At 37.6% G+C, this 26,185-nt stretch overlaps 1 long non-coding RNA gene across 2 annotated transcripts in view; it reads right to left on the bottom strand.

Annotated features, from left to right (window-relative positions):
* Nucleotides 1–26,185, bottom strand: part of LOC105491875 (uncharacterized) — a 125,937-nt gene that overhangs the window by 96,354 nt on the left and 3,398 nt on the right. For both annotated transcript variants that reach the window (XR_011606585.1, XR_011606586.1), the window contains exon 2: nucleotides 17,963–18,049. This is a non-coding gene — a long non-coding RNA (uncharacterized lncRNA). The remainder of the gene's footprint in view (nucleotides 1–17,962; nucleotides 18,050–26,185) is intronic.

Below are 26,185 nucleotides of genomic sequence, written 5' to 3'. Positions count from 1 at the left end.
AATGCAGGCCTTGTAGAAGTAACTGGAAAATATTCCCTTCTCTTTAATTTTTCAGCAGAGTTGAAAAGAGATGGTGTTAACTTTTCTTTAATGTTTGCTAGAACTCACCAATGCAGCCGTCTGGGCCAGGACTTTACTTTGTTGGCAGGTTTTTGGTTACTGATTCAATTTCCATACTAGTTACAGGTCTATTTAAGATTTCTATTTCTTCATGATTCAAGTGTGTTTATTGGAATTTTTCCATTTCATCTAGGTTAACCAATTTGGTGGTATACATATGTTTATTATGTTACTTCGGAAAACTTTTTATTTCGGTAAAATCAGTAGTTACTGTCTTTTATTTCTGATTTTAGTGATTTGAGTCATATTTTACTTAATATATCTAACGGTTTGTCAATTTTGTTAATCCTTTAAACATCAACTTGTGAGGCTCTTGATTTTTTTCTCTTATTTGTCTGTTCTCATTTATTTACTTATTTTTGAGATAGGGTCTCACTTTGTAACCCAGGCTGGAGTGCAGTGGCACAATCTTGGCTCATTGTAGCCGTGACCTCCCAGGCTCAAGTAATCTTTCACCTCAGCCTCCTGAGTAGCTGGGATTACAGGCATGCACCACCACACCTAGCTAATTTTCATATTTTTAAAATTTATTTATTTTTGTAGAGACAGGATTTCCCAGGTTGCCCAAGCTGGTCTCCAACTCCTAGGTTTAAGTGATCTGCCTGCCTCAGCCTTCCAAAGTGCTGGGATTACAGGTGTGAGCCACTGCAGCTGGCCCATTCTCTTTTTAAATTGCCATTGTAATCATTATTATTTCCTTCCTTCTGCTAAATTTGGGTTTAGTTTGCTTTTATTTTTCTAATCTTTTAAGGTATGAAGTTAAAGTGGTGATTTAATATAGTTGTTCTTTTTGAAGGCATGAAGTTACAGCTATGTCTCCTTATAACACAATTTTAGCTGCATTTCAAAAGTTTTGGTTTATTGTATTTTCATTTTCATTTGTTTGAAAGTATTTTCTAATTTCCCTTGAGATTTCTTCTTTAACACATTGGTTAAATTAAATGTGTTGTTCAATTTCCACATATGTGTAGATTTTCCAATTTTTTTCCTCTTACAGCTTTATAGCCTCATTCCCATTCCATTGTGATCAGAAAAGACACTGTGTGATTTCAATAATTTTAGATTTATCAGGCCTTGTTGTGTGGCCTAACACATGGTCTATCCTGGAGAATGTTCCACGTGCACTTGAGAAAATGTGTATCTGCTGTCATTGGGTGAAGTGCTCGTATATGTCAGTTAGGTCCAATTGATCTATAGAGTTATTTAAGTCCTCTAGGGAAAACAGGAAGGCTAGAGGAGGCTGGACTTGTGTATTTCTCTTCTCCCATGTCAGTTAGGCTCTGATAAACTCCAGCACACTAGGCAATAGTGAAATAGCTTCTTTTGATGGCAGAGAGTGCTCTGGCGTGTTTCAAATGATTAGTTTTTCTCTCTCCGTGCCAGAAGCAGAAAGGTGTTCCTCCAATCTTCCCCATGAAGATTTAGCCCAGCTCTTGGAGGTAAATATATACAAGGGCAGGAGTTTCCCCATGATTGGGTCTCCCTGGCATTTTCTCTCTCAGGCTTTTCTCACGGAGCCTCCAGCAGCTCATCTACAGTTCAGGATTCTACCCCCTTGTAGCAATTCACACAGTGGATTCTGCTCCCATATTTCTGCTTTAGTAAGCTGTGATTTTCTGTATTGACAGGTCTCTCCAATTTTGTGGGGAAGTGGTTTGTTTTGTGATCTTACTTCTCTTACTGATCTAAGAAGAGCTAATGAGTTTCCATTTGTGAAGATTCCCTCTTTTTAAATTTATTTTTAATATTTGTATGTACACAGTCAGTGTATATATTTCTGGGGTACATGAGATTTTTTGACACCGGCATGCAATGAGTAATACATATCATGAAAAATTGGGTCTCCATCTCTCAAGTATTTATCCTTTGTGTTACAAACAATCCAGTTATTCTCTTTTAGTTATTTTAAAATATACAATTAAATTATTATTGACTGTAGTCACCTTGTTGTGGTATCAAATACTGGGTTTTATTTAATCTAACTTTCTTTTTGCACCCATTAACCTTCTCCACCTTCCCCAACCATCCCCCACCCCACAACCACCCACTATTCTTCCCAGCTTCTGGTAACCATCCTTCTACTCTCTCTGTTCATGTGTTCAATAGTTCTGATATTTAGATCCCACAAACAAGTGAGAACATGCGATATGTGTCTTTCTGTGCCTGACTTATTACTCTTAACTCAATGACAGTTACATCCATGTTGTTGCAAATTACAAGATCTCATTCTTTTTTACAGCTGAATAGTACTCCATTGTGTATAGTAGCCCATTTTCTTTATCCATTCATCTGTTGATGGACACTTAGGGTGCTTCTAAATCTTGGCTATTATTAACAGTGCTGCAACAAACATGGGAGTCCAGAGGGCTCTTTCATGGACTGATTCCCTTTCTTTTGGGGTATATACCCATCAGTGAGGTTGCTGGATCATATGGTAGCTCTATTTTTAAGTTTTAGAGGAACCTCCAAACTCTTCTCCATAGTGGTTGTACTAACTTACATTCCCACCATCAACATACGTGGCTTCCTTTCTCCCCACTTTGCCAGCATTTGTTGTCTGTAGTCACCTTGATAAAAGCCATTTTAACTGGGGTGAGATGATATCTCATGGTAGTATTGATTTGCATTTCTCTGATGGTCAATGATGTTGAGCACCTTTTCAGGCACCTATTTGCAATTTGTATGTTTTCTTTTGACAAACAAATTGATCTATTCAGGTCATATAAAAGATCTATTCAGATCTTTTGCCCATTTTAAAATTAGGTTGTTAGATGTTTTGATTCTTGTAATCAAATTTTCTCTTTGCAGACAGTTGTTAAAATTTGGTGTTCCTACAGGGTGGAGAATGAATGATGCAGTCCTGTATTCCACCACCTTGCTCCACTCTTCAGCAGATTCCTTCTTGTCATGTGAGTAGAAGCAATGACTTCCAAGCTTAAAACGTCAGCAATAATCATGACACACCATATCAGGAATGCTTCTGAATGAACCCTAGACAGAAGTTAGGTTTGAGACAGGTCAAAATCTTCTAAATGCATTTGTGTCTCTTTCCTATATACACATATTCAAAATTCCTGTCTGTACCATATTTTCTCAGACTAGTGGATTTTTTGGATAAATATGTCAATTTTCAGCCACCAGCAAGAAAGTATTCTCCTTTTCAATTTATGCATTGCTTTATAAATCACACTTTGGGCTTGTAAAGTTCAGTAACTGGAACTTAGTTACTGAATTTGGGTTTTTAACTCCAGCAGCTGTGTGAGAGGCTGCTGAGTTATGGTTGGCTGAATTTGCCCACATTGTGATTTTCACATCTTCTCAGTGATGTAGAAGACTTTGATTGCCATAAATGCTTTGGAAGGAAGGAATGTTTTGTAAGTTCTGTGTTCTGTTTAGTACATCATACATCCAGTTCAACGTATTCCAAAGAATAAATGCCTTAAAATTCACTGGCTCTATAAAAATTGATATGCATTATACTGAAACACACACAATCTAACTTGGATGAAACATATGACAAGCAATAATGATCACGTGTTTTGTCTTGAAAAAGACAAAACACGTTGAGTATGAAGAGTATTTAATGGGGTAATGTTCTAGGCTCTTCAAGCTATTAGTACCGAAATACTAACAGGAAGTGAACTATAAGTGACCACTGAGTCACCTACAATTATGTGTAATAGAATCATTTATCATTTGCCTCTAAACAATGGAGTTTAGATTCGTCAAAGAGTCTATACATACCCTGGATGTACCTCTTGGTATGATCTTCTGATATTTTCTGTGAACATGGTTTCAGTCGTTTGATTTACTGACTGTGGTGTCGGTTTACTGTATTAAGTTCATTTGACGGAATGTAAGCAACCCACTTGTAGAGTGAGAATAAGCCTGTTTTGTTGGGTCAGACAACTACAGACATCTCCTAATCATCTACAAATCCTCCAGCTCTCGTTCCTCATTCAATTTTTTCATCTGGATAACTTTGAACTCCCTCCCTCCCTGCATAGTACAGTCTCCCTCTGCACAGCAATTCCTTTTATTTTGTATTTGTCACCTCCCTTTTTCTATCTCCTGTCCTTTCATCAATGCACTTTCATTTTCAAAAGAGACACTGAAAGTAAAATCAGTTTCAGGGAGTGTATTTATTTACTTGTTTTGGCTGTTTTGCACTGACATTAATATTGTCATAAATTGACATTAATTGACCTCCAAATATGACTTAAGGATCCCTTTGAAAAAATGCCCTCACATTATCATCATAACTAAGGTTAGGCATATCTGTTTAAAAACAGTTTATTCAATGATTTACAAATGATGTAACAGAGGTGCATGTAGCCTATACAGTATGTTCTAATAAAATTTCCTATTGGTTTACAACGATAACAAAGGGAAAGTAGAAAAGCTCAATAGGAATGTGTTTTACTTCAAAAAAAAAAAAATGAGGCAGTGTGCGATGTTTTATAGAGCGAACGAAATGATCACCAGTCTTCTGAAGATATTTACCTTGGCAAACTTGCATTTCACTCCACTTAGATTAAGATGTGTATTTTAACACAACATTTTACAAATAAAAGCATTAGTCAAATCATTTAAACCTTAAAAATCTAACAAAATATAAGATGTAAGATTACTTAACCTAATCAACAAAATTTGGGGTTTGGGAGAATGTATACATGCATAAAATTAGGTGTAACAATGGGTAATAATCATGAGTGTAGAAAAATAAAGGCTTATGACTTATATTTTCAATTTTATCCCTATAAATTTGATAACCCAGAGGAAATGGATGATTTTTCAAGACATATCAATTAATAAATTATGTTCTTGAGAAATTATTAAAACTGTAATGAAATATTACAGTAGAATAAATTGGAATTTTTTACAAACATCAATCCTACCCCCACAAATAGCCAACATCCACCTTCTTCTTCTTGCAGTTAAGCTGAGCACCATGACCCTAACAACAAGAAGGCTGGCAGGAGAGCATATCTAGAGAAGCATCACATCACAGAGCCTGTAGGCTGAGGACAGAAGGAGCCTGCTTCTTATTCATCCAGTGGCATTACAAAACTAGTAGGAAACCCCAGACTCCTCCTTCACCTTCCCCAGCATCCCAGGAGCTGTCTGCTCTGGAAGATGTTTCCACCAGCCTGATTCCAAAGCACAGTTGTCCCTGCACCATGCATTCGATATGAAGACTGAGGAATGAATGGACTTCCCTCCCTCAAAGCTCTTGCAATCTTAGGGTCATCATCCCCTGGTCCATTGTGACCTATGTGTGTGTTTGTCACAGGTTTGCTTCATGCCCAGGCAAGAAATGCCTTCACGGAGTGCTTTCCTGTGTCAGGTTCAGTAATGACACGTTAAATCCTGACTCCTTAACAGAAGCAGGTATGATGGTTTACAAACCACATCGTGAAATGGAATTTGTAGCTGCTCCTGGGATGTGTGTGGTCAGCTCCCTCTAGAACACTCGCACCCTTACCCAGTTCAACAGAGCCTGCTGCATCAGTACTTTCTCCTGTGTGACTTCTTAATGATTTTATTTTCCTCTATTATTTAAGAGGATTGCTATAATATCTAATCAACTGGCTGCAGCTTCGGGGCTGATTTCTTGCTAACATCATTCTCTTTCCTGCCTGTCATAACTTCACTTCTGCTGTGTCCTCTTAAAGCCTTGTGACTAGAGAGATACATCAAGCCCATCTGCCCTGAGGGTTCATACTGGGGAAAAACATTCCCAAATTCAGAAATAGCCTATCTTAAAATAAGATATTTATAGTATAAATAAATACAAAATTCTTCAACAGAGATAACTTATTAGATTCCCGTGGGAAGAAAATTGGAGCACAGCGCTCTGGAGGTAAACAATGGAATGACGAGTAATAGGTTATCATAGCCCCTTGTACATACCTCTTTCAAGAGTAACATCCTCTTTCAAGAAAATGATTCTTGAACTAACTGATTCTACTGACTTCTGTCATTTGGAACATTTTGCTTCTCTGGCTGCAATGATTTGCTCAAGAATGGGCATGCTATCCAACTCTGCTCCATCTGATTCAATCCCTGGAACTGGAAACCTCAGTTGGATTTGAAGTGTATACACCTGGACCATCCTCACAGCAAGTTCCCTGATAAATTGTCTGCAACTGGAAGAATGGAGCAGACAAGCATGGAGAGAAGGGACATGTGGCCTGATTGTTTGAGGGTTTCCAGGCTCATTTTCTGCAGACCTGTTTCACTGTCTCTGCTCTGCTCACTGTTTCGCTAAAAGTGGTCTTTGTAGATCTTCATTTAGTGTGTTTCCTTATATTATTATTATTTTTTAGATGGGGTCTTGCTACATTGCCCAGGATGGTCTCAAACTCCTGACCTCAAGCTATCTTCCCACCTCAGCCTCCCAAATCACTGTCTTGCTTATTTTTGATAACTTTTGCTCCTTCAGCTTTATTTTTTGTGTTATTATTTTTTATTTCAAATTGGTTCTTGGTTTTTAAAATAATATTTTTTGTTATTTTACAATTTTTGGTTTTATTTTTTAGATGGAGTTTCGCTCTTGTTGCCCTGGCTGGAGTGCAATGGCACGATCTCGGCTCACTGCAACTTCCGCCTCCCGGTTTCAAGCCATTCTCCTGCCTAAGCCTCCCAAGTAGCTGGGATTGCTGGCACCCACCACCACGCCCAGCTGGTTTTTGTATTTTTAGGAGAGACAGGGTTTCACTATGTTATTTTTAATTTTTAATTTTCAATTTGTGTGGGCACATATTAATAGCAGATGTATATATTTATGGGGTATATGGATAAGGTAGGCCATATGCAACGACATTTGAAAATGGAACAAGAAAACCCTGAAATAAGGTTCCTGGTGATGGGTTATAGCTCTGAACTTGTCATTGTCAAGCAAAGCACATTTTAAAGTAATTATTTGAACAAAAGTTTCAGATGGCTTAACACTGCGAGAGCCACCTAAACCGGGCTCCAAGCTTCTCAGGGCAAACCACTAAGGAAAGAAGCCTGGTGTCTGGGGTACCAAGTACCTCCAGGTTTCTACACTTCCCTCACCTTCCTTCCAGAAATACACTTCAGATATGGTTTCCACTGCCTGGTGAATACTTGGTCTCAGAATTGACTCTGTCCCCATCGCATGCAAGAGGGTCGCAGAGTCCAGATTCAGTATCTTGAATTCTCCATTCACAATGATTTCTCTAGTTTGAAACCCACTGTCACCTCTAGATATTTGTTTTCATTGGTGCCCAAATAAAAAAAGGCAGCCTGCCCTGCTCCACTCCAGCTTCCAGCTACATCAGAGTTCTGAGACTCTTCTTTGTCTTGGAAGGGGTCTGAACGGCAACAAATATGAATTAAGACACCAGGAGCTCATACCAGCCTGCAGCAGTAAGCTGCAACCCATGTAAGATGTTGTAATTGGTGATAAAGAAAAAGGTAATAGTCAGGATTGGGAAAGGGGGTAGAGGAAAAGAGGTACTGTAAGTTCTGCCCCTGATAAGAAATGTTTCTCAGTCATAACCGAGAGCGCACCCGAGATAATATGACAAACCATCTGAAGCCAGAACACCAAATTCATGAATCCGCATGATGTCTGACATATATTCATGACTCTCATCTGTAAATAAATACACGTGTGTCTTAACTTAAACATATTCATGTGTGTGTCGAGAGAGAGAAATAGATGAAAAAATGAAAGCTACAGATATATGTCCAACTTGGACTCTGCCTATTTTTCCACCTGACATTTTACTATTAATAACATATTCACATTCTCATTTTCACATGATATATTCCTTGCTTTTTACACATAATTCACATGTTTGACATATTGTATAGTAAGACTATATTTTTCAATGCAAATCTGAAATTAAACACATACAGCAATTCTAAAACAATAACTATAAGGAGAAGTATAGCATCTGCAATGGTAAATGTGGTAGTTATGCCCTATTCTTTGTTGGTGAGATGATTATCAAATGAAACATTATGTTATATTCTAAGAATTTCTTGGCAAGAAAGATATGAACAAATAAGATAAATGACTAGATGAGGACCATCATCCAGTGGTGACCAAGGTCACACGGAAGCATGTAGTTGAATGAAACTAGAATAGCACAGGGTGCAGAGAAATCAAAACTCCTATTTCCCTAGACTCATTTTGACCTCCCTGGTTTACTCCGCCAGAGCTCTCTGGCCTTTTTCTTCCTACACAACACCTTAATTTTTGTGTAGTTACCTGTTTAATATTTACCCCATTCCTAGATTAAAGGACTAATAAAAGAATATATTCCATGTTTTTGCACCTTGTGTTTGTTTAGCTACCTGCACTGTGTGGGATGCAGAGAAGCTTCTCAGTACATATTTGTTTTAGTAATTAATCAAGACTATGGGCAGACACTGAAGGGAATTGAACTCAAGGCAAACTCAAAGGGAATTGAACTCTGACAGCAAATAGGTGAAAGAGCCTCAGATGTAGGAGTCCTCATCCCAGCTTCTTGAAAGTATAGAAAGTCACAGAACCAGAATCGATAAGCCAAGAGCCCAGGGAACTATTTAAATTCATTATGAAGGAGAACTTTCCAACTCTCTGAGTTTATCTCCAGATGAAATAAAACATCTTGGACTTCATCACAGTATGTGATCAAGAAGAGGTTGGCTCATGGAAAACTGGAGATGCCTGGGCTAAATTAAGGGATGTCACCAGAAATAGGTTAGTATCAATTATAGTTTAAAAAATAACTACAGATATTGAAGTCTCAGAAAAATTGTCAATGGAAAGAGAAAGATGACTGGATAATTGAAAACGATTACTTTGGAGGTTCATATAGCTCTCCAAGGGAGTCAAATTTTCTTTTATTATCAGTGAATGGTGTAAGGGAGGGACCACCTGTTTTTGGTGACATTTGGGCACTAGTCTAAAAGCGAGCATCCTAGGCTGTATTCCTTACCCCATCCTCTGTTACTTATATGCCTTTAGGTAAGTGATTTTTCCTGGCTGGGTTCATATTTCCTTACCTGTAATATTAAAGAATAAATCTAGATGATCTGTCTTTTTGAGATTTAACATCCTATGATGAATAGTGGACTCAACACCACAGATATTACTTTTCCCTCTGCAACCCAGAGCTATAGGAGTTACAGGAGGAATTACAGAAAAAGGAGCTGGTAGAGAAGAGGCTGATGAAGAAGGAAAAATGCTTCCTGTATTCCCACACATTATAGCAATCACAGAAAAAAAAGGTTAACTTTTTTCACTGCTTTAATGTAGGAAGTGAAGACTCTGAAATCACTTCCCCAAAGTTTATTGAGACTGTCTATTTCATTTATTTAGGTTAAACTAAGAAACCAAAGTAAGACTTATCTGACTAGGTGCTTCCCCAGGTTGGAATTGATAGCTTAGATTAGTGAATGTAAAGAAACAGAAAGTACTCAAGAACCTGGGGGAAAACACACCACACTGGTTTCTCAGTTCTTCCGAAATTCCTCTATTACTAAATAACAGATTGCCTCCAATTTTCAATGCATTTAGACCCACAGAGAAAGACTGGTTTTCCTTCCTCTATATTAGGTTCAGTAAGCAGTGGTGTGTGTGTGTTGTGTGTGTGTTGTGTGTGTGTGTGTGGTGTGTGTGTGTGTGTGTGTGACAGGCGGGGGGGAGGAGAGAGATTTTTCTTTACCAGTTCACAATGTATCACTGACATGTAAACATCATGGGGAGATTAATTTGTCCCTCTCTATCTCTCTGTCTCTGTCTCTCATACATATACACATATGCCAATGGCTTCTTTTCATGCAAGATGCAGGGAGAAAAAAGAGCACTAAACTAGAATTAGGTGACCTGGTTTCTTATACTATCATTATTAGCTAGATGAAGGCTCTATGTCTTGAGCACCCACACTGATCTGCCTTTATTATCTTTCCCTTTGGTATCATGTGATTGGTTCCTATTAAGACATTGAACAAATATAATCCCTTGAAATTCAGTGTCGTGTTTCTTATAAGAATGTTCTTGAGGATAACTTTCACTGTACTACACAAAGCTTATTCTATGAAGACCCAGGGGATATACTTATCTCTTACAAATATTAGATAATAGTTGTGTTTATTTTCAATTTTTTAAAATATGGACAATGCAGTTTACTCACTTTACTTTTTTTCTTTGGCTCCACAAGTTTTCTTTGTACCCAACAGTTAGCAAAAATATAGGCCTCGCAACACAAAAACTGTGTATAGCTTTAGTTTGTAATGGCTGCAAGAAACAACTAATTAGGTTCTTCAATTCAGTTTAAGTCAAGAGGAATTTATTATAGGGAAACAACTTAGGGTATGGAAGCTAAGGGCAGAAATATCTGGTTGAAATTTTCATTAGGAGCCATCAGGAACCAACGAATCCAATCTTGCCTTTTGTCTCTGGGACCCGAGTTCTGTTATCTCTGGTATTCTTCATGCATATATTTAATTATACTCTGTATCTTTACTGGCTTATTTCGACTCTTTAAGCAGAGTTGGACTTAATAAACCAAGAACATAGGTTAGGACATCTGTTTAACCTCTTTGTCATAATGTGCTATACAATAGTGTTTTGACAGGTAATTTTCAAAAGACAAAACCAAACTAGCTATTTTTATAAAGTACTCTTATTTAAAGTCCAATTTATAAAAGAAATAAAAGATAGCCCAGAGGACTCCTTTCAAATGACATCCATAGCCTCATAGTAAACATAACCTTATAGTTCTATTCCTGAAACTAAATAAGCGGACTATGAGGCTCATTTCTCAGAAGGAGCAGTCGGGACCACCTCAGTTCAGTTCCCAGTGGACCCACAGCGCCACACACTTGGTGGGAGCCGCAGGTCGCGCTAGGCAGAGGAAGCACAGCAAAGCAGGTAGGGGACACTCAGCCTCTAAAATATGGTCAGGTATGCCTTTGGCTTTTCCTACTTCTTGTTTTGGTTTTCCTGAGTCACCTTAAGTATTTTACATGTCATTACATCCCACAGGTATTTCTGTGATCGGCCATCATCCCTCCTTTGTGAACCAATAGAGACATTATCAAGCAAAGGCAGAGCCTGGGCTGTGCTGACTCTTTACAAATCAATTCCACAATACCCAGAATGAGCATTTAGATAAAGCACTTGAACAATAGTCATATAGCCCATGTATAGAAATCCAACATATAAAGGAAACAAAAACTTCTATAAAGCCTGTATATGAAAGTCTGGAATCCCAGTTGAACCTTCCATATATCCCTTAACAGCCCAGGAAGTATCACTTGGCTAGATAATTAATGTTAACTGCAGACATCAAACTCCAGTTTCCAGGTTTGGGGAGAGAAATGATAAGGAATAAAAATCAGCCAAAAGAAGAATGTTGCTGGTAGTATGACTGTACTTTGTAGGCATGGATTTCACATTGCCATTTGCTTATTCAAATGTAAGTATGACTTCATGCCTATTTCAAGAAGCTCACTAATATTATCCATGTGGCACGTCTTCAATGAAACTAGGTTCCCTCACCTTACTTTAGTAACTAACCCAAGATCTTAAAATTAACTTCTGCTGAACCTAAAATTTCTCCCCTTAGGGATGACTATTTTTTCTATGCAGAGACACTGCAGTCTTTTGAAGCTACATGATCTAAAGAGAATGTCCATAATGGAAGTCAGCCACCCCAGTCCTTGTTCCACTTTGAATTCCTCCAGGTACCGGAGACATCACTGGACCTCCTTGGTGTAGCTGTACGTCTCAGTGATGTGTCACGCTCTGGATTCTGCTTCAAAAGTCCTGATTAATCAGCACACACAACTTTCCCATGAATAATTTACCTCAGAATTAATGTTTTATGTTCTGAACTGGGCCCTGGTTTCAAAACACAGGAAGTGAAATTCTCAGAATGGATAAAGGAAAGTAAATATAGAATCCAGAACATTTTTAAGCTTGACAGGAAGTTGAAAGAGTTTTAAAAAGTGCCAATTTTTATTTTTTTTTCTATGAGTTACAACTTCTCTTGTGGTTAATGACAAGGTAGGGGGTCAGAGCTCCCAGAAAAGAAGAATATTTGTATTTGCCACTATGGAGAATAAAAAAGGAGTCGATGACAGCAGCGTAGTAGGATTACCTGCTAACTTCTCAGTGCTCCACGGAGATTGAAGGCTTTAAGGTTTGGGAGGTACAGCATGCAAGAAAGGTTATCCCTTGAAAAACCACTCATACAAAGGGGGAAAAGGTGGGCAGTTATATTCAACTGAGACTGGAATCTCTCTGCTAATATCCCTGATAAGAGGACAATGAGTAAGAAAGTTGGGAATGCCGGCCAGAGAGTATGTCTGGTAGAGCATTACAGAGCCTGCAGCCATAGTGGAGGAAAGCAAAGGCTGGAAGCTGCTAATAAATATGAATAAAGGATGGCATCTGTGGGCTTATGGTACAAAGAATTTATTTAAAAGGATTGGTATAGATGTTGAGTCACAAAAAAGGAAGAGAAAATGGCTATGACCACAAAGGCAGTTATAAATACATTATTTCACAGAAGAAATCAGTCTAGATGATTACAGAGAGAGGGTAAAAATTGGGGTCATGAAGGTACATAGATGAAACCATTGGTTTAGGTTTAAGCAAGTTGAGAAAAAAATAGAATCTAAAGGAGGGCCTGAAAGCTAGGATGGATCACAGCTGAGATCCTAGCCCAGAAATACCTTCTCTAACTTGAACTCTTTTTCCTATCACATGCTACTTATTTTTTAACTCTATATAAACTTTTTAAAAGCCTCAACATAGCTCTCACACACAATGAGGGACCTTTTACTCTTTTTAAAAGTGTATTCTCAGTAAAATTCATAAAAAATATATTTTTGTAACAAAATGAAGCTATTTTGGTTTTGAAATGTTATCCATTTCGGTGGTGATGGGGTACAATCTTTCTCAACAGCCTCAGCTGCTGAAGCTAAATTTTCTTGTCACTAAAAATGACAGGGTGAGAGACCCCATATTGTGAAGGATTCCACTAACAAGCTGAATATTTACATCATTTGGTTTTGCATTTCCATCAAATGGATCCACTTGCCAGTGTGAATGTCTTATTAAAGTAGTATCACCCTATTTAATTATCTAGTTTAGACAAATTAAGGAAATATCACTTTATAACTTAGGAAGCCTTATCGACGACACAATATTTTCTGTATGTGTATAATCAAAAGACCTTCGTCCTTACTTAAATTGATCCCTCAGTATTAAAGATATCTGTTTGAGAATTGTGAACATAACCTAAAATAAATATAAAAGAAGTCACAGGAAGGAGTGCAATGGGGGAAAGGAACCACAAACCAGCAGGCCTCTTCAGTAGTGTACTTGAATCAAGTTTTGCCGATTCTGACCCACCCACTTGTCAACGTATGACCCTAAAATGATAGATTTATAGGCATAAGAGGCTTTTTTTTTTTTTTTAGCATGCTTCGTTTCTTTATATCTTCTTAAACTGTGTTCCGAATGCCAGCACTGGTTTTAGTTCAGCTGAAACTGCCTTGAAGATAAGAAAAGAAGCCAGTTCTCTGAGCCTGTAAAAGTTGTCCCGAAATTTATTTCTAGTTCTGAGTGACTCAGCACAATCTCTTTTTTTTATTATTTTTTATTTTTTTGTCTGATTACTTGAAAGGCAACTTTAAAGGTACGATTCACTTTGTGTCACTAATTTTTATTCTCAGGGAAAGTCTGATGACTATTCCTACAAGTGAGAGTTTGTGTTCTGTGCCACATGTTTCTGAAGTCCAAACAGTGTGTGTGTGTCCATGTTGTTGCAATCAGCAAGAAGGACCAAGTCAAGCCACAATTATACAGTCTGTTCCTAGCTTTTTAAAGCAATAGAAAGTGTTTTCACTGGTGTTTTATAATTTTTTTTTTTTTTTTTGGCGGTGGGGGGTGAGTTTTGGGAGGATAATATATTGAGAAGAACTTATCCTTGGTTTTTGCAAAGGGGAAGTGTTGATATATACTTAAACCTACACAACTCTTGGACACTTTCTCATGGTTTTCATCTTGGTAGGTTCCAGGTCATCAGATGCTTTCTACACTCTTCTCTTCTATGCTGAGATTATGGAAATCTAGGCAGAAGAGGCCAATTAATTAATTGATGGATCCCAGATAAGAAACAATGGGGAGACCACTCTATCGTCTAGTGCCTTGCAGGACAGACAGGCTCCAGGTGCACACTTTGTGAGACAGCCTAGCACCCGAGACTCGGCACTTCTGTGTGTGAGTTGTACCAATGGGCCTCAGTTTTGCTCTTTGGACAAATTCCACATTTTAACATGCATGATTTAAAGGCAGTTGCAAGGCCCCTTGTAAGACATTATTTACCAAACCAAACATGTATGATCCAATTTACCATCTGGGTGATCCATCCCCATCTTCATGTGGCCAGCCCTCCCTCCATTTCCTTATGGCCCCTGGCACATTGATTTTTATGTTAGTGTAGGCCCAATAACAATGAATGGCACCTAAGCTTTGGTGGCATTTAATTCAAGAGGTTGACTCAGGACTGCACTTACATGGAGGTGGTGTTGTTGTTGTTGTTGTATGGTCTTTCATTATTCCTGATTTATCCTCTTGCTGTATGCATCTACTCATGCCCTGTGAGAGTCATTATTCCTGATTTATCCTCTTGCTGTATGCATCCACTCATGCCCTGTGAGAGTCATTATTCCTGATGTATCCTCTTGCTGTATGCATCCACTCATGCCCAGCGAGAGGAGCTGGTGTGGGAAAATCAACACCTAGCAGTGACTGTGTCCTCTAACAAAACTTACATGAAGAAAAGGAAGATTTAAGAAATCACATATTAATGGATTTATAGTTAAATGTAACCATTAATCCATACACTACGGTGAGCAGAAACTCCTCAGTAAATAGATTCTGTTCATTTTCATCATCTTCAAGAAACCCCTGTATTCTCTTACTTGCTCCCCCCAAAAACCAATCTCCTTAGATGTAATTCTAATATGAAAAATACTAGAATTTGTATGGAATAGGACAGAATGTAAAACAAATCCTATGTTTTAGAATTAATTTTTTCAATAAATTTTGGAAATCCAAGCAAATCTTTAGGAACCCCGAAAACGAAACAATCGTCGTATAAGTTGATATTGCCATATTTAGAATTAATCACATAAATTTTGCTCATTCAACTTATGTACATCAGTGATTTTTAAATAAGACAGCATTACTGAAAATGAAATCAAATTGAATACATATATTTTCTGATTTCAGTTTAAAATTGTTTTAAAAAAGAAATGTTCAGTCAGAAACTTTGTATGCAAACATCATGTACTATAATTTACTTATTGTTTGGAAAACCTTCAGCATTAATAATTTCAGTTTCAGCAGATGAAATTATGATAACTTTAAAGATAGTACTAATTGACTAATAAAAGAGATGAAATCATTTCCATTAACATGGCTGAAAAGAAGTTTCTTCTTTTCAGAAGTACAGTCCAAGGAGGAGTCCCTACAATCCTGTATTTCTTGGGTTTATAAAATAATTATAAGATGTTTGAAAACCAATGACTATAAACTTTCTTATACCTTTCCACCTACAAAAAACGTTTCTGACTTTGTGGCTGAAAAGTAATGTTTTAATACAGAAAATCTGAAGAACAGAGAGATTACACAAACACACACGTGTGTGTGTGTGTGTACACGGGAAGCAAGTCTTTCATAATCCCTACCCAGAAATTATTTTGGCCCCATTACTAAAATCCAGTTGTCCCATTTTGTGAATCTATTTCTCGGACACTTGGTTTTAGATAAGAGTGCCAAGGGAAGTCACTGGGGCTAATGAGCACATCAAACATGCTAACTATGTCATCTGGTAAACGGAAATTGTGACCACAAAAAGATACCACTATGCATTCAGTAGAATAGCAAAAATTAAAAACACCAACAAACATCTACTATTAACAATCATGTGGAACGATGGCAACTCTCATACGCTACTGATGAGAATTTAAAGTACTACCACAACTTTGGAAAGCAGTTGTCTTAAAAAAAGTTAAACATGCGCTTACCATTTGTCCTAGAAATTTACTTCTATGTATTTACTCAAAAGAAATAAAAACTTATGCTTACAAAATATTCCAGTACAAATGTTTATACTCATGAAAATCCAGAATTGGAAACTAGAATTGGTAACAACAAGTGAATGGATACAAAAATTTATTATATCCGGACAATTGAATACTATGTAGCAATATAAAGAATGAACTGTTGATACATGGAACAAAAGAACTCAATCTCAAAATCAGTGTGCTTAGTGAAAGAGTGTACAATGTATGATTACATTTATAGACAATGTTAGAAAATGTAAAGTAATCACTAGCAACACAATCCATACCTTTGGTTGCCTGGGGCTAGGTGGAGATAGGTCTGAACTACAAAAGAACCCAAAGAATCTTTTTTTTTTTCTTTTTAGGGGTGAGGGGGCGTGAAGGGAGCAAACAGAAGTATCTTGGATCTTATTCAAGGTGATGGGTTCATGTGTGTCCATGACCCTTGAACTCATCTAACTTTACACTCTTACTTGATGCAATTATTATACACAAATTATTTTTCAAATAAATTTTTAAAATTTAAAAGCAATATTAAAAGAAACAAATCGAGATACAAACTGAATATAACCTGAAGTAACAACAATGCAAAAGTCCCTGGTTAGTGAGCAGGTAGATGAGAAATTAATAAAATGAAGACAGTCATTCTGTAACATTCAGGATGATGCTTTTTCTCCGTGTTCCAATATTTTAAAACATTTTATAATTGTTAATTTCTATGAATAGTAATAAAATTGAGAACACCATGACAGAACACTGCATCCTCTGCACTCTGATGGAAGCAGTGTTTGTTCCTGCATTGTTCCCAGGAAGACAATTTGGCTGAATGAAACACTTGGATTGCTTTTAATACTGGTACTAGAGGACTCTGTCACCATCTGTCTCATGGACTGTAGAGCAGATAGGACTTCTGTCTCACATTAATACATCCTTGAACTAAAGATTTTTCTCTGCGATTTTTTTTTTCTGGATTTCTAAGAACCGTAGATGCTTCCCTGATCTTTTGTTCCAGATAGAAACCTTAATCCTCACAGCTGTGGACAGTGTTGGCAGCTGAAGGCTCACAGCTGAGTCTCTCAAGGAGCTTGCCTACTCTTTCCTCAGGAATCGCCCTCAGCCAAAGATTGCTTCTTTGCTTAAGGTGACTCTTTCTGCCTGGGAGGAGCTGCAGCCGTGATTTTTTTCCAAGATAGGGCATATGATACCTCAATTCCGGGCAAATTTCAAGAGCTTTCCAAGCTCCAGATTCCCCGTGAGATTGGCTGGGTCCTTTCTTGCAAGGGCATCGCAGTTTGCCTCCCTCTGACCAGTCTTGACCTTTTACTCACCCACATCTATCACTAGAGTGCCCTCCATGCATTTCCTGCTGGAGTATCTCGACCTCAAAGACTAGTTTCCAGAGAATCCCACCTCAGACACTTCCTACTAATACTGGTCTGAAGAAGACGACTTTATAATGAGATTTTACAGGTGCATAACGTCTCTTGCCAATCGTCTGACCCTCCTTGGTCTGGAGTGGATTCTGAGTAGCCCGTGGCATGCAGTAGCCATGTGGCTGTTAAAACTTCCACTGGTGGAGAATGGGCATAGGAGAACAGTGGAAGAGAATGCCCTGGCAGGTACAATATCCCCAGCAGTTGATAGATGTGTGGGAAGTCTTAATTAAAAAGTGATGAAAGTAGGTGGTTATTAGTAAATGCTATGGATGTACTGATGAAAGGAAAGAGTGATTACTTACCACATTAAGGAAGAAGTGACAGTCGTTTGGACAGCTCTGGTAACACAGAAACAGAATTCCTGTCTCCCACCTTTGGAAGGATCAGACCTAGGACATAATTATAAGGGTCGTGAAACTCTGGATAGAGTTGGTATAAGGACTGTGGCAATCTTCTACAGCAAAGTCAGGACCCCGGATGGGAAGGAATGAGATCTGAAGACATGGGATGCAGACATCTGGGCTGATGCTCGGGATGTCCCCAAGGACTTGGACCTCCAAATCTCCCTCGACTTTTTGAGCCTGCAAAATGTCCCCACCTCCACCAACTAAAATCTTGAGCTTCACCCCTCAGATGTTCGGAGACAATGTGGAGGCAATGTGTGCTCCCTCAAGATCTGCCCCACCTCCCTTCATGTCTGTTGGAGAATAAAGAGGGTCAATCATAAAACAACCTGACACAGAATGTGTTGACCCTGAGAGGAGAAAAGAGGCTGTACCCAGAAGAAGCTTCAGGACATAGCACCAATTGTTAGACTGGGCACCAATCCAATCTGATTGCTGACCTTATAGGAACAGGAAATTAGAGCATAGACATGAACAGAGGGAAGTCCCCAGAGAAGAAACAGACAGAAGGTGGCCATGGACTGGCTGGGGACAGGGTGGTATGTTGTCTAGCACATGGAACTCTAATGGTCAAAAGAAACCACCAGAGCTTCTACTAGTCAACATGATCTGCTGTAACAAAATATTAACAACCAGGTGGTATAAACAACACAAACTTATTTTCTCATAGTTCTGGAGTCCGAGAATATCTCCTGATTAAATGTCAGCAGAGTTGGTTTCTGCTGAGGTCTCTCTCCGAGACTTGCAGATGGCCACCTTCTCTCTGTGTCTTCACGGGGCTTCCCTCTGTTCATGCCTGTGCCTTCATTTTCTGTTCTTACAAAGACACCAATCAGATTGGATTGATGTCCATCCTAACAGCTTCACTTTATTCACCTCTTAAAAATCTCCATTTCTAAATACAGTCATATTCTGAGGTATTGGTGGTTAAGAGCATCAACATATGAACTTTCAGGGGATGTAATTCAGACCATAACAATGGCAAATAAAGTCAGGGACATGGTGTGGAGATAACAAGAAGTCCTCACATCTTTAGTATTGTTACTCGAAAGGGGTCTCAATCCAGACCCCAAGAGAGGGTTCTTGGGTTTGGCTCAGGAAATAATTCAAGGTGAATCCACAGAGCAAGTTTATTAGGAAAGTAAAAAAATAAAAGAATGGCTCTTCCATAGCCAAAGCAGCCCTGAGGGCTGCTGGTTGCCCATTTTTATGTTTATTTCTTGATTATATGCTAAACAAAGTGTGCATTATTCATGAGTTTTCTGGGAAAGGGGTGGACAATTCCTTCTCTTTTTAAACCATATAGGGTAACTTTCGGATGTTGCTATGGCATCTGTAAACTGTCATGGCGCTGGTGGGAGTGTCTTTTTGCATGCTAATACATTATAATTAGCATATAATGAGCAGTGAGGACCACCAGGGGTCACTCTTATCTCCATCTTGGTTTTGGTGGGTTTTGGCCCGGCTGCAACTTGTTTTATCAGCATGGTCTTTATGACCTGTATCTCATGCCCGCCTCCTATCTCATCCTGTGATGAGAAATGCTTTAATCCTCAGGAATGCAGCCTAGGAGGTCTCAGCCTTATTTTACCCAGCCCCTGTTCAAGATGGAGCTGCTCTGGTTTAAACACTTCTGACAGTATCAGTGTCCACATTAGGGATCCAAACAAATAAATAAAAGTCACTGTTGATGAAATGGGTTGCTAAGAACAGGTCACTTGTAATGTTTTGCCTGGAGAACCACAAGCTCTCCTTCATGCATTTGTGCGTGATGCATTCTAATTTTCCAACGTGAATTGCACTATTGTTACCAGGCCCAGGGCACTGCTGTTCTGCTGTGCATTTCAGCATTTCAGTGTCAAAATGGACCCCCGAGAAAGAAACTGCGGCAGGAGAGAGAAGATTGCTGACTAAAACAGATGCAACAAGGTAGTGAAGCATCTAAGTAACAGCAAACCCCTTCCACAACATATCAAAATACAGAGACTGAGTGTTTTCAAAGATGAGAAGGGGATAAATCCTATGTAGAAAAAAACTCCTTTAGTGATGGAAAAAATCAAGTAACATAAAATATATATTTCAGTAAGTGTCAGAACAAATGGCTAGATTGCTGCATTAAACTTGTTAAGAATATTGAGACACCAGTTTAAATAATTACATTGAAGTGTTTTTAAATGGCATGTCTGGTAGTATTAAACTAGTTGGGCTGGGTGTGATGGCTCATGCCTGTAATCCCAACACTGGTAGGCCAAGGGGGGCAGATCACTTGAGGTCAGGAGTTCGAGACCTCCCTGGCCAACATGGTGAAATCCTGTCTCTACTAAAACTACAAAAATTAGCCAGGCGTGGTGGCAGGTGCCTGTAATCCCAGCAACTCGGGAGGCTGAGGCATGATAATCGCTTGAACCTGGGAAGTAGAGGTTGCAGTGAGCCAAGATCATGCCATCACACTCCAGCCTTGGCCACAGAGAGAGACTCAGAGACAGAGAGAGAGAGAGAGAGAGAGAGAGAAGGGAGGGAGGGAGGGAGAGAAGGAGGGAAGGAGGGAAGGAAGGAAGGAAGGAAGGAAGGAAGGAAGGAAGGAAGGAAGGAAGGAAGGAAGGAAGGAAGGAAGGAAGGAAAGAAACAAAGTAGAATAGCTGGTGTTGGGTTCATGGATACCCGTTAAGTTAGAAAGATGAGAGAGGATACATCAGCTATAATTATGTGAGCATAAGCAATCAATAAATGTGAAGTTTTTGGCTTATTTAGGTGTCCACATGTTATTATTAACTAATATTTAAAACAAGTCACAAGAAATAATAATGTATTACTTAGTAAACCATAGTGAAGTCTATTTTGTTTCAGGAATTAATAACTTCAGGAAAGTACAAGGACAAACTTCTTAAAGTCAAATTTTTCCTTTTAAGAGACAACTTTAGAAAACTAACTCAGCTGAAATGATTTTCTTTAGCAATTTTCAAGATTTTAAACATCCTGCCAGCAAGTTTAGAAACCAGGCAGATGAATCAGAGCTAACAGTATAGGCCTTGGGGTAAGGAAAACCATCATTCCAAATTTACTTTGCCAATTCTTAGCTCTGATACCTTGGTGGAGTTGTTCAATTTCTCCATGTCTTAGCGTTCTTCTTTTAAAAATGGGCATTGTCCAGTGTCATTTTAATAATTTAGTCAACTGGGATATAGCACCTGAAGGAATGTGCCTTACCAAATTGCAGTTGCTTTTATGATTAAAGTGTATTAAATATATACACTTTATTGTATAACAAATCTCTTTTCACTGCATGCTATTTAAAAAATACATTCACTCTAAATGAACCTAAAAGTTGTCTATTTAAGTTTGCATGTGTGTTTTTTCAAATGTGATTTTCAATATTTAAATGAGAAAATCCTAATTCCTTGATAAAGAAGCCAAAAGTAAAGAACACAAGGCTGAGAAACCTCTGGTGTTTGGAATATTATTCTAATGAGACAAAGAATTCTTATCCACTCCCATCAGATCTTCTTCTTCATGGGAGAACTTACCAGTTAATAAATTAAAAACTGTGTGTTTGCTGTTAGCACTAGCTGGTATCAGGTAGGACATCTGGGCACCTTTACCTAAGTGTTTCCTCAATGCATTAAGCTCTTTCCTTGGTGGGGAACATGTAAGCCATTCCTCACAAGGGTAAAAGTTTAAAAAGGGAGCAAACACTTGCTCACAAGAATGTTTATCAAGGTTTTTATTTGTATTTAATAGGGAAATACTATAAACTATAAATAATGCTGAATGTATTGTCATAAATTCACTTTGTAAGAAATCTACCAAAACTATTTAGAAGTAACTGACATTTTTACAAACTCATATTTACAATGAAATACCATTAAAATAAATATGTAGTTACATGTTTGAAATTTTCTGGAGTCTCTGTCAAAATGCTGAGTGGTTTTTTGGGTCATGTAGTTATGTATTTCTGTTATCTAGTTATTCACCCTAAAATGTATTTTTCTATCATTAAGACTGTATTATTACTAATAAAAACATGAGAAAAGTTACATTTATATATTGTATTTATGAAGTTTCTCGTTTTCTGAACACTCTGAGATTGAAAACTTGCTCGTGTAGGAAAGAAACACTTTATTTTTGTCCAATAAAACATTTATAAAGTTTCTCTTCTTCACAAAGTCTCTTCTGGTCACGTATAAACTTGGTCTCAATGACATGGATACTAAATGCTGCTCTTGTTACAATCATCATCTTTCATGAAATTCCTCTCTGGTGTGAGTTCTTTGAATTGAAGGTATGAGCTCAAATGGAACCTTTTATCCCACTTATCATATTAATAAGCTTTATTTCCTCCATAGGATCACAGATCCTTACCTAATTCTCATCTTTAAATGTGTTTTCTCTGTATGAAGCATTTATACAACGTATTTCCCAAGCTTTCCTTCATGCATCTGTGGGTGATGCATTCTAATTTTCCATAGTGAATTGCATTCTTGTTACTAGGCCCAGGAGGCTGCTGTCCTGCTGTGCATTTCAGCATTTCAGCCGTCCATTATGACTAACATGGCCACCTGTGTAGTACGGCACTATTTGCTCTTCAGGTGAAGCAAAAGTGTCCACCTAAGAATGCTTCTGTGCATTCCTTCCTTCAAACATTTTCTAGTTAACAAACGCACATCTCGCTTTCGACCATTCCTTGAGTAGTCTTTATTCCCAAAGACATAAAACTTATAAATACTTAAGATTTTCAATTCCTGGAGTCTCTTTTGTGAAGGCACATCCCATTCCTCTAATTTCTGAAAACATAAAAAGAGAGCAGTTTCCTTCTGGAGAGCTGGTCGCGTCTCACTTGTATTGATTGTTGGAGAAGCATTGTTGAGGTGTCAATACGTGGTTCTGTCTCTCAGACGTCTTTGGCTTTAAGAGGCCTAAGTGGTCATTGTTAGGCATTCTGGACTACAATATAGATCAATGTGTTTCAAGCAGTTAAATCATGGACCCAAGTGATTTGATTTTCAAGGTAGTTTTCATTCAATTTTTATAATGGCCCCAAATCACTATAGTTTTTTTATTGAAACCTTGTTCTACCCTGCTTTCTGAGAACTCTACGTTTCTCCATTCTTGCTCAGTAAAGTGGCTGGTGTGATCTGTACATTTTACTAATATTTGGGTGAAGGTCACAGTCCACAGCAGCATGAACTCTTGTAGGGGAAAAGAACCAACAATTCATTAGTCTGTGTGTGTGTGTGTGTGTGTGTGTGTGTGTGTGTGTGTGTATGAAAACACTCTACTAGCATCTTCCTCCAAAACTGACAATATACAAAGCCAAATAAAAAAACAAAAACAAAAACTATGTCTCACCCCTAATTTATTCTGAGGTGTGTTTACTGCATACCATTAAGCATTTTCTAATTAATCTCCATAATTATAATTGAAAGCAAAACGCATGTTTAGTAAGTATTTGATGTCACTTTTATAAAATATCTTATACGGCAATAAGTAGAAATAAAAACGTGGGTGACAAGTTCTATATAACTTGTATCTAATCATAATGAAGTATATTATATACAATCCAAAATATCTTCTAAAGGCATTTGATTCTTCATCCATGTTGGAATGCACCGTTTATCAGAATATTCTAATAAAATTTAAAATACACAAATGTGTCTTTTTCTTCCATAAATGTGCTATAAATTTGCCTGTAAAGCGGAAAAAAGAAATAAAAAGAGGGCTGGGTGTGGTGACTCAGACCTGTAATCCCAGCACTTTGGGAGGCTGAGGCAGGCAGATCATGAGGTCAGGTGATTGAGATCATCCTGGCCAACATGGTGAAACCCCGACTCTACTAAAATACAAAAAATTAGCTGGGTGTGATGGCACGCACTTGTTGTCCAAGCTACTTGGGAGGCTGAAGCAGGGGAATCGCTTTTACCAGGAGGCAGAGGCTGCAGTGAGCCGAGACCATACCACTGCATTCCAGCCTGGCGATAGAGTGAGACTGTCACAAATAAAAAAAAAAAGAAATACAAACAGAGTCACATTGTATACTTAGTAGATATTGTATAGCGCTCCACTATTTTCTAAATTGATATTTTCATAAGCTGTTTGTCTTTACCCCATTAAGCAGCGTATGTATGATTGGTTATATTTTTAAATAGATAATTTACCCCATGCTGTTGTACTGTCAACTAGGATATGATGTGATAAAAACATCATTAAATGGTTCATGCTAAGACCAAAAGGATACCTCTGTTATGGCAGGAAAGTCCATTTTGACACAACATACCAGGAAGCTGATCAGAATTGATTTGCCTCAGGAGGTGTTATCTAGTCAAAGAATAAACAGTGAATTAGGTGTGGACCTCACATTCTAGTCTTTTCTCATAACTAATCAGTCATGAGACATTGCCAAAGTTGCTATCTTGCAAGATCTTGGTTTCCTTCTCTGTAGAATGAGTAGCTTGAAATGTTTTTATTCTAATGTCTCTTCAGTCATAGTGTCTAAATCACAAAAGAATCTTCAATGTCTAGAACAATACCTAACTGAATGTATTTAATTCAATAAAAATGTATTGAATTTAGTGTTAAATGCAGAGAAAGACACCAAGAGCTAAAGATAAAATTGTGGGCAAAAGCAGCAAACATTGTCCTAGAACGTGTCTTGTTTAAATTAGGTGGAGTTGGTCAGATATTCCAGCCTAAACGTTCTATGAGTCCAAATAACCATAATTCATATCCATCTAAAATTTTGCCTTGGAAATTTTGTATAATGACAAGTAAAATATGATCATAAACCATAATTTTCTCCGTTTAAATTTTCACTTGCAGATACGTGGGAGATTGCATATTTTCTTTTGTAAAGCTATTTATAGTTCTTGCTACTCCCTCAACCCCCTCGAATATCTTAATTTTCAATTGCATTAGTATATCTTGTTTCACATGTATATTAAAAGGCAAAGTTCAGCTCTGTTTTATAAAGGTCAGTCAAATCCTTCTACTAATTTTCTTAAACATGAAGTTTGTTGGAGTTTCTTTTACAAGAATTGGTTGTATGTTTAAAGTAATAAAAAGTGCTGTTTTCATATACAAATAAAGAGAATCTTGAGGTTAGTCCTTAGGTTTAAAATCAGAAAGATTATGAAACTTGGTCCTGACTTCCCTTTTCATATAGTATTATCAATGACACAATGGGCTTGTTTGGTCTTAGATAAGATTTGTGAAAGGGAAAGGAAATGGACTAATATGTATTAAATGTCCATGGTTAAAGCTGACATCCTCCGCAGTCTAAACAAAAGAAGTTGCCAAACAGATTTTACTGATAAGGATTTTCTTAAGACCACTAATTTTTAATCCCTTTGTAACACATAAAGAACGATTACTATGGTGTAGCAAACAATTCCAGAATGGTTTTTATAACTAGAGATCAGTATTGGTATCTTTACAATGGTCAGCTCAGGAATGAGTAATGGGTTATAATAGAGCCTTTTTAGGGACATTACAGTGTTGCTCACTCACACATTTGATGATTCTATCCTATGTTACATAATAAGGGTGAAATATTAAATTACAATTATTCATAGATACATGATATATATAGTTCTATCACATAATTAAAAAATTAAAATAACATCTAAAGACCTTGCAGTCTGCACAAGCTCGGTTTTGCTGTATTGTGATTTTCTTGGGTTACAATATCTAAAACCATTGTTAATTTCAGAGAAGCGAGAATCATATAATCTAGCTATCTACCCAAATATCAACAGTCTAGAAAGTATCTGAGAAACATAATTACATTTAACCTTTGAGATATGTGATGGTCATCCCAGTATACAGAAAACTATGTCTGAAAGAATTTTAAGTAATTTAGAGATGGCCTTACAATCATTAACTTTCTCCTTCTGCCACTGAAAAGAAAAATCTCAAAACATCCTATTGTTCCTCCACCCAAAGATTCACTTGCTATTGTAGAGTGTTAGTACAGAAATAGGAATAAAAAGCAGCTCCATGCCTTTCAATTTTTAATTTTCAACTAAGGATCATTGTAATTATACATTTGATAGTCTTTCAAATTTTCCTTAGGAATACTTTGTTTTTACTTTTCTTTTACATGCAAATGTTTCTCCCACTAGATTGCAA

This window comes from Macaca nemestrina, chromosome 8 (assembly GCF_043159975.1).
Source record: "Macaca nemestrina isolate mMacNem1 chromosome 8, mMacNem.hap1, whole genome shotgun sequence".
NCBI classification, from domain to species: Eukaryota; Metazoa; Chordata; class Mammalia; order Primates; family Cercopithecidae; genus Macaca; species Macaca nemestrina.
This window is presented reverse-complemented; position numbering and strand designations above follow the sequence as displayed.